Raw genomic sequence first — 8,648 nt, 5'->3', positions numbered from 1 at the left:
CGGCTTGTCGCGGTGCATGAAAGGGTCGGTACAGAAACGACTCCGGTGTCGTGCTGCTCACGTGACGGTGAAAAAGGCTTAAATTGCATTTAAATCCCTTATAGTTTTTCCCAATTCGCACTTGCATTCTCTCACTTATTCTTAGCAACGCTTGTTTTACTCTCACTTTATTTAGTAGCATTTAAATATCTTAAAAAAATTATTATAAAAGGCAAAAATCAATCAAAAGGTAGTCTAGCTTAAAAATTTCTAAGAAAAATTCCTCAATGACCCAAAACATGGGAGCAATATGGTGGTCAAGTGAGGTGTCTCTCTCCTATTGAATAATGAGTTGGTCATCATTAATGATGACCAACTCATTATCCAATAGGAGAGGGATACCTCACTTGTCCCTCCTATTGGTCCTATATTTTGGGTCACTGTAGCAAAGCTCAATTTCTAAACATAAAGCCGCACAAAACACCCCAAGAATCCCAAACTCTAGGAATCTAGGTATCTTTTCGTACATCATTCATCTCATGAATTTGCAACTTGAAACTTTTTCAAGCTTCAATGAACTTGAGTGAAAATAACAATTAAAGATATAAAAATTGCCGGCTAGTGTCTGGTGTATGATTGAAACCGACATAGGATCAAGCTTATCTAGGAAGACCAATCACTCTTCTAGAGAAAACTATACTAATGACTTGAAGTCAAAGAAACAGGTTATTAAACTATGATTAGAGAACACTTAAATACAAAGAGATTATACCAAAGACTTGTAATAAATACGATTGCGATTGGGTTAGAACGATAACTTAAGGGAAAGATATTATGATTAAGACTTGCATGTTCTGTTATTTATACCTTTGAAAGCAACCATTATCAGAAAAAGATAACCGAGTCTTCTTTGAGCTGTGTGTGTATGTCTTTTCTATCTCACCAGGCAGTGTTTACTGTCTCGCCATGCGAGACAATATTTACTATCTCGGCGTGCGAGACAGTATTTTCTGTCTCGCCCGCGAGACAGCTCTCAAAAAAGTCAGAAACTATTTTGTAACCGCCGACACGTGGCCACCAACTGTTTAAGAACGTGGAAAACGTTGTAGGCGAGAATCACGTTGATAACTGCTAAAATAACGGAGTTGTAAAACGTGGGAATGCAGTTACAAGAAAACTGTCAGGCGGTTGAAGATTTCCCAGACAGTATTTACTGTCTCGGAACCCGAGACAGTGTTTACTGTCTCGGAAACAGCAAATGTATCTCTGAATCACTATTTCGTCCAGGGGTTATAAATACCCCCCTGAGATCATTTTTTTGAGACCATTTTTTAGAGTAGGCTGATTTTGGAGCAGAGAGAGCAGAGTTCCTGAGCTTCTGACAATTCCTTGATATTCGAGCTTTGACTTGATCTTAAGAAGAGTGATCGTCTTACTTTGATAAGATCTTCACTTCAAATTCCTACTTCGATAAACGAATGAAGAATCACTTAACCCCTCACGATTCAATCAGAATCTGTGATTTAGTGGTCCACGAGTCAAAGCGCTCCCGGCACAGGCAAAGATCCCACGCAAGCAGCGATCCAAACAACGATCCTGCGTTTGTTTCTAAAAAGTTATAATTTTCATTTTGTTGTGTAAAAGAAGTCTTATAAAAAGACTATCTCTTTTGAATTTGTTGTAATCGACCGAAGATATATGAATTTGTTGTAATCGACTGAAGATATAATGAATTCCACAACGAGAGCAACTTTCGACGCAAACAAACTGGCGACCACAATGGGAGCCAACGGTTTCGCTGCCGAGACCGTCGTGTCGCAGCCGATCAAGATATTGGTTGAGTCCACGGTTGAATATGAATTCGACCAAGCAAAGTTTGAGGAATATCTGTCATCCTCATCCTCAAAGTTTTCCTCACCTCACAAATGCAGGAAAATTTCGTCTTCTAAGAAGGTTTTCAAGTTTTCGACTCCGTCGAACATTACAAATGAAGACTCTCGCCTGATTGTTGTTGAGAATTCTACTCGCAACATCTCTGCTCGCGATGACTCTTATCTAGTTAAAGAGTCATCGAATCAAAACCCACCGGTGCTGATGAAGAGAGCTCGTCAGAGACAGCGCCAGCGCCGTGCTCGACAATTGGCTAAGGCCTTGGAACAAACCGACGGAGTTCGTTATTATGCGGACTTAGAGTCGAGGAAACAACAAGTGGCTTGTTCAACTCAACGACAAACTACTCACGTTTCTGCACAACTCACGACGGAGGAATGGACTCTCGTCAAAAGGACTCGGTCGACCCTCAAAGAACGTATACAAAAGCGTCATGCAAACGCTGCTCATGCACATGCTCTCTTACAACAAAGACGAGAAAGAAACAGGGAAACAGTGGCCAAAGAACCGCCAAAACTCTGTAAAGTTTGGATTCCAAAGTCTGGAGTTGTGCAAAATCAGCATTCAGAGCCCGTTAAGACTCCACACCCGCAAGGGGGTGGTTCTAAACGTGTGACTCCTAAAATAACCTTGGATCGCTCAAAGGCAACAATAATTTGTCCTGAGAATGCCAACAAGGTTTTACACCCCCAGAAGAAGACGTGTTCGCCAAAAGACATCGTTATACCTGGGAGGTCATACCAACAGATGATAGGATTTTCCGGTAATCATACCGATGAATCGTACTATCAAGCTGGGGTTGTGAACAAAACGCGAAAGAGGATTGTCCGAGAAATGAGCTCTCATTGTTTCTGTATGCGACTCATTAGAGCAGTACCGTCGGAATGTGACTACACAAAACGAGAAGCCATCCCACGAAGAGTCTCGGTATTCCACAGTCTTTTCACCAAAATGTCGAAGCCAAAGCCGAGATATTTCCGCAAGAGAAGATCAACTGTCCAAGATGACGAATTCCCTGAAATCACCATCAACATGGCTGATAAAGGAAAATCTAAATGGCATTCAAGTGAATCAAATCCTGACTTTTCCCCGAGAGGAAAAGTCAATTCAAGAATTTCCAAATGGATGTCCCGACTCCAGTTAAGAGCCATCAGACATAGGGACTACAAGAGAATGCATGAAGGAAAGTCATCAGAGGACGAGCTCTTGGACACTTGTTCTGTGATCGCTTCGGATGATACAGTATCTAGCACAGGGCAAACCAGAGAAGTACTCACAATCACCTCTGATCAGTTCGCTCAAATACTTCAAGAAGCTCTAGCCAAACAACGTGAAGAAATTAGAGCTGAGATGAAGACAGAGATGGAGTTGGCTATTCAACAAATGAAAGAATTGCTAACTCAACGATCTCAACTTCCTGAGTCCAGTCAGCGAGCTGAATCCAGCCGCCGCACTCAAAATATTGCAGATGACAGTGATCCGGAAGTGGATGAAGTCATCTTTGCTGATGCACCTCCCAATAGCAATAACGCTGGGGGTGGTTTAACACATCCTCCAAATAACGATATTAGGGGTGGTTCAATGGCACCTCTTACAGGGGGTGGTCTAACTTATTCTCCTCAACGTCCTTCGAATGAAGACATAGACGATGACGAGAAAATGAAAGAGCTTGAAAACAAAATCAACGCTTTGGTGACGGCTCAAAAAGTGAAAAAGACGGGTATTCCGTGTCCCTATCCAAGAGAATGAGATTCAATACCGTTCCCGGTAAAGTTTAATCTAATTAACTTCACACCGTTTGATGGGAGGAGCTCACTTATTCAGCACTTGATTTATTTCAAGTCTCATTTGGGCATGATCTCAGGAAATGAGGCTTTAATGGTCCGGTCATTCGTTGGCACCCTTCGTGGGCCCGCCTTCGATTGGTACCGACGTCTCAAGCCAGGGAGCATCAATTGTTGGGATGACATGGAAAGTTTGTTCCTCAATAATTTCTTCGATGATGACACCGAAGTATCGATCGGAACCCTTCTAGATGAGAAGCAAAAAGACGGAAAGTCAGTCGATAATTTTGTCAAGCGCTTCCGTAACAAAGTAATAAATTGCAGAGATCCTGTTACAGAGGATTTTATCCTACAAACATGCCATAATAATCTCTCCATCGATGTCCTGGAAGCTCTGGGGGTCGTACCATCCAAAACTTGGAAAGAGTTAAAACTACGTGGCGAACAAGCTGAACACTTTCTTAAAAGAAAGAAAGCTGAGAGAAGCCGACCGATGACATCTGCAATCACTGGGAACGCGACTCCAGATCCGAGGTTTCAAAAGGAGTATTCTTTCAAAGATGATGAAGCTCCAGCCATCTTGAAATACCTCCTCGTCAATGACAAAATCGAGCTACCACCTATTAAAGATAATGAGGGAACTAAGAGGATTACGGATCTAAACTACTGTGCGTACCACAGAAGGGTTCTTCATCCCACTGAGATTTGCTTTGGACTCAAAAACAAAATCCAAGCCTTAATTGACTCCGGCGTCATAATGGCGAAACAAGCCAAGTAAAGAAGACTCTAACTCTATTGGGTGCACGAGTATAAACTGTTTTCCCTCACTCCAAAGAGTATACGAGTATAAACTGCTCCTCGATACTCCAATAGGTATATGAGTCTAAACTGTTTCCCACTCTTGACGGGAAGTTCCTGGAGAATTTTTACATATAATATTCTTAAGGATAACCTGGTCATGTAACTCGGTATGATGTTAGACCCAGTTTCGCGAAGAAAGCTGGGGGTGGATGGTTCATGTAACGGAAGTTCCCGAAAGAATGCTATATGTAATTTTCTTAGGGATAACCCGATCATTACAAACAAAGTGATAAACACTACATCCCCACAGTGATTTCCGAATACTCTTTTGCTGAGATAAGATTCGATCACTTCGTTGGATCAATCTTCCCTCACAAACCCTTATTTGGTCAAACCTTTAAACAGTTAGGACCAAAGCTAAAATCTCCTCTCGATTCCTTCCATGAACGAGAGGTCCACAAATTGAGCGATCAAACCTTTAAACAGTTAGGATCATCTCAAAACTCCCACTTGGTCAAACCTTTAAACAGTTAGGACCAAAGCCAAAATCCTTTCTCGATTCCTTCCATGAACGAGAGGTCCACAAATTGAACGATCAAACCTTTAAACAGTTAGGATCGTCTCAAATTCCTATTTGGTCAAACCTTTAAACAGTCAGGACCAAAGCCAAAATCCTCTCTTAATTCCTTCCATGAACGAGAGGTCCACAAATTGAACGATCAAACCTTTAAACAGTTAGGATCGTCTCAAATTCCTATTTGGTCAAACCTTTAAATAGTTAGGACCAAAGCCAAAATCCCCTCTCGATTCCTTCCATGAACGAGAGGTCCACAAATTGAACGATCAAACATTTAAACAGTTAGGATCGTCTCAAATTCCCCACTTGGTCAAACCTTACTACAGTTAGGACCAAAGCTAAAATCCTCTCTCGATTCCCTCCATGAATGAGAGGTTCACAAATTGATCGATCAAACCTTTAAACAGTTAGGATAGTACCAAACTCCCACTTGGTCAAACCTTACTACAGTTAGGACCACAACCAAAATTTCCTTTCGATTCATTTCGCGAACGAAAGGTCCAATTTTGAATTGGATAATCAAACCTTATGACAGTTAGGATTATTCAAACCAATCCAGATTCTCTAAGTGGAGATCCCACTTCGAGTTTCCTTTGCACCAGGAGATAGAATATAAAATTCTTCCTCTCCGATTTTGGGTTCATCTCTGCCAACAAACAAGAGACCAGGAGATAGAATATAAAATTCTCCCTCTCCATTAGTGGGTTCATCTCTACCAACAAAAAAAGAGACCATATTACTCTAATAGGTACACCAGTCTAAACTGTTTCTCTACCCTCAACAGGAAGTTTCTGGAGAATATTACTCAAAATATTCTTAAGAATAACCTGATTACCTCCCAACGGGTATATGAAGTTAAACTATTTCTCGAACACTCCATTCTTCAATAGTAGTTCTAATTCAAGACTTCGACGATAGTCACGCGATAAACGCAGCACTTAAGGAAGTTTAGCTATTCTACAAAGCAATGAATAAGCTAAAAGATGAAAAAATCAAGAGTTAAAGCCATTTATGGGTCCTTCCGTAAGATCTACTCAATCAAGTACCGAAAGGATTAAAAGTTAGACCCATCTTATCCAAAGTATCTCATACTCCTCTATAAAGGAATGAGTCTGGAATATTTTGGAGCGGGTATCTGTAGGCGTCAAAAAATACTGAAAGATATCCGAATACAGCTCAAAAAGGAGATCATCCAAAAAAGTCAGAAGAACACAAGTATGGGCTATCTCGCACGCGAGACAGTCTTTACTATCTCGCCAGGCGAGACAGTGTTTACTGTATCGCCATGCGAGACAGTATTTACTGTATCGGCGTGCGAGACAGTATTTTCTGTCTCGCCCGTGAGACAGCTCTCAAAAAAGTCAGAAACTGTTTTGTAACCGCCGACAAGTGGCCACCAACTATTTAAGAACGTGGGAAACGTTGTGGGTGAGAATCACGTTGATAACTGCCAAAATAACGGAGTTGTAAAACGTGGAAAGGCAGTTACAAGAAAACTGTCAGGCGGTTGAAGATTTTCGAGACAGTGTTTACTGTCTCGGAACCCGAGACAGTAAACTCTGTCTCGGCCGCCGAGACAGCAAACACTGTCTCGGAAGCATTATTTCGTCCAGGGGTTATAAATACCCCCCTGAGACCATTTTTTGGAGGAGGATGATTTTGGAGCAGAGAGAGCAGAGTTCCTGAGCTTCTGGCAATTCCTTGAGATTCGAGCTTTGACTTGATCTTAAGAAGAGTGATCGTCTTACTTTGATAAGATCTTCCCTTCAAATTCCTACTTCGATAAACGAAGAAAGAATCACTTAACCCCTCACGATTCAATCAGAATCTGTGATTTGGTGGTCCATGAGTCAAAGCGCTCCCGGCACAGGCAAAGATCCCACGCAAACAGCGATCCAAACAACGATCCTGCGTTTGTTTCTAAGAAGTTGTAATTTTCATTTTGTTGTGTAAAAGAAGTCTTATAAAAAGACTATCTCTTTTGAATTTGTTGTAATCGACTGAAGATATAATGAATTCCACAACGAGAGCAATTTTCGACGCAAACAATATATATATATATATGAGAAATATGGAGAAACTTGGTACCAAGTTTCTCCATTGAACTTGGTAGTGAGGTGGTGAGAAATATGGAGAAACTTGGTACCAAGTTTCTCCATTGAACTTGGTAGTGAGGTGGTCAAATCCCCACCTTACATCACATCTCGAAGAGAAAGCCTCACCTACTTTTAAAAATAGGCTCCATCTTCGAGGCGTGATGTAGGGGGGTGATTTGGCCACCTCACTACCAAGGGGGGTGATTTGGCCACCTCACTACCAAGTTCAATGAAAAGTGTTCCTAATGTGTATATATATATGAGAAATATGGAGAAACTTGGTACCAAGTTTCTCCATTGAACTTGATAGTGAGGTGGTCAAATCCACACCTTACATCACACCTCGAAGAGAGAGCCTCACCTATTTTTAAAAATAGGCTCCATCTTCGAGGCGTGATGTAGGGGGGTGATTTGGTCACCTCACTATTGTAGGCATCAAAAAATGCTAATAGATATCCCAAACATAGAGAGGATCACTCAAAAAATTACAAGAGTTGATCTTATACTGTTTTGGAAAATCAAGACAGATATGAACTGTCTCGCCAGCGAGACAGTCTTTACTGTCTCGCAAGCATCAAAAAATGCTAATAGATATCCCAAACATAGAGAGGATCACTCAAAAAATTACAAGAGTTGATCTTATACTGTTTTGGAAAATCAAGACAGATATGAACTGTCTCGCCAGCGAGACAGTGTTTACTGTCTCGCCAGCGAGACAGTGTTGAAATGGTCAAAAAACCACCTTGATAACTGCCAAGGACGTGAAAAACATCGTGGGCGAGAATCATGTTGATAATTGCCAAAATAACGGAGTTGTAAAACGTGGGAAGGCGGTTACAAGAAAACTGTCAGACAGTTACTGTTTCCGAGATAGTATTTACTATCTCACGGGTCGATACAGTCTTTACTGTCTCGGAGCCCGAGACAGTCTTTGCTGTCTCGGCAGGGGGCGCCAGCCGAGACAGCAAATGCTGTCTCGGAAACACTGTTTGTTCAGGGGTTATAAATACCCCCCTGAGATTATTTTTTTGAGGGGGGGCTGATCATTTTTGAGCACTTTGGAGCAGACAGAGCAGAGTTCTTGAGTTTCTGGCAATCCCTTGAGATTCGAGCTTCGACTTGATCTCAAGAAGAACGACTATCTTACTTTGATAAGATATCGTTTCAAATTCTCACTTCGATAAACGAAGGAAGAATCATTAAACCCCTCACGATTCAATCAGAATCTGTGATTTGGTGGTCCACGAGTCAAAACGCTCCCGGCACAGGCAAAGATCCCACGCAAGCAGCGATCCAAACAACGATCCTGTGTTTGTTTCTAAAAAGTTATAATTTTCTCTTTGTTGTGTAAAAGGAGTCTTATAAAAAAGCTATTTCTTTTGAATTTGCTGTAATCGACCGAAGATATAATGAATTCCACAACGAGACCAACTTTTGACAAAAACAACTATCTAGTTCAATGAAAGAACTTGGTACCAAGATTCTCTCTCTCTCTCTCTCTCTCTCTCTCTCTCTATATAT

This window comes from Asparagus officinalis, chromosome 9, assembly GCF_001876935.1.
Source record: "Asparagus officinalis chromosome 9, Aspof.V1, whole genome shotgun sequence".
Taxonomy (NCBI): Eukaryota; Viridiplantae; Streptophyta; class Magnoliopsida; order Asparagales; family Asparagaceae; genus Asparagus; species Asparagus officinalis.
Note: the sequence above shows the minus strand (reverse complement) of the source record.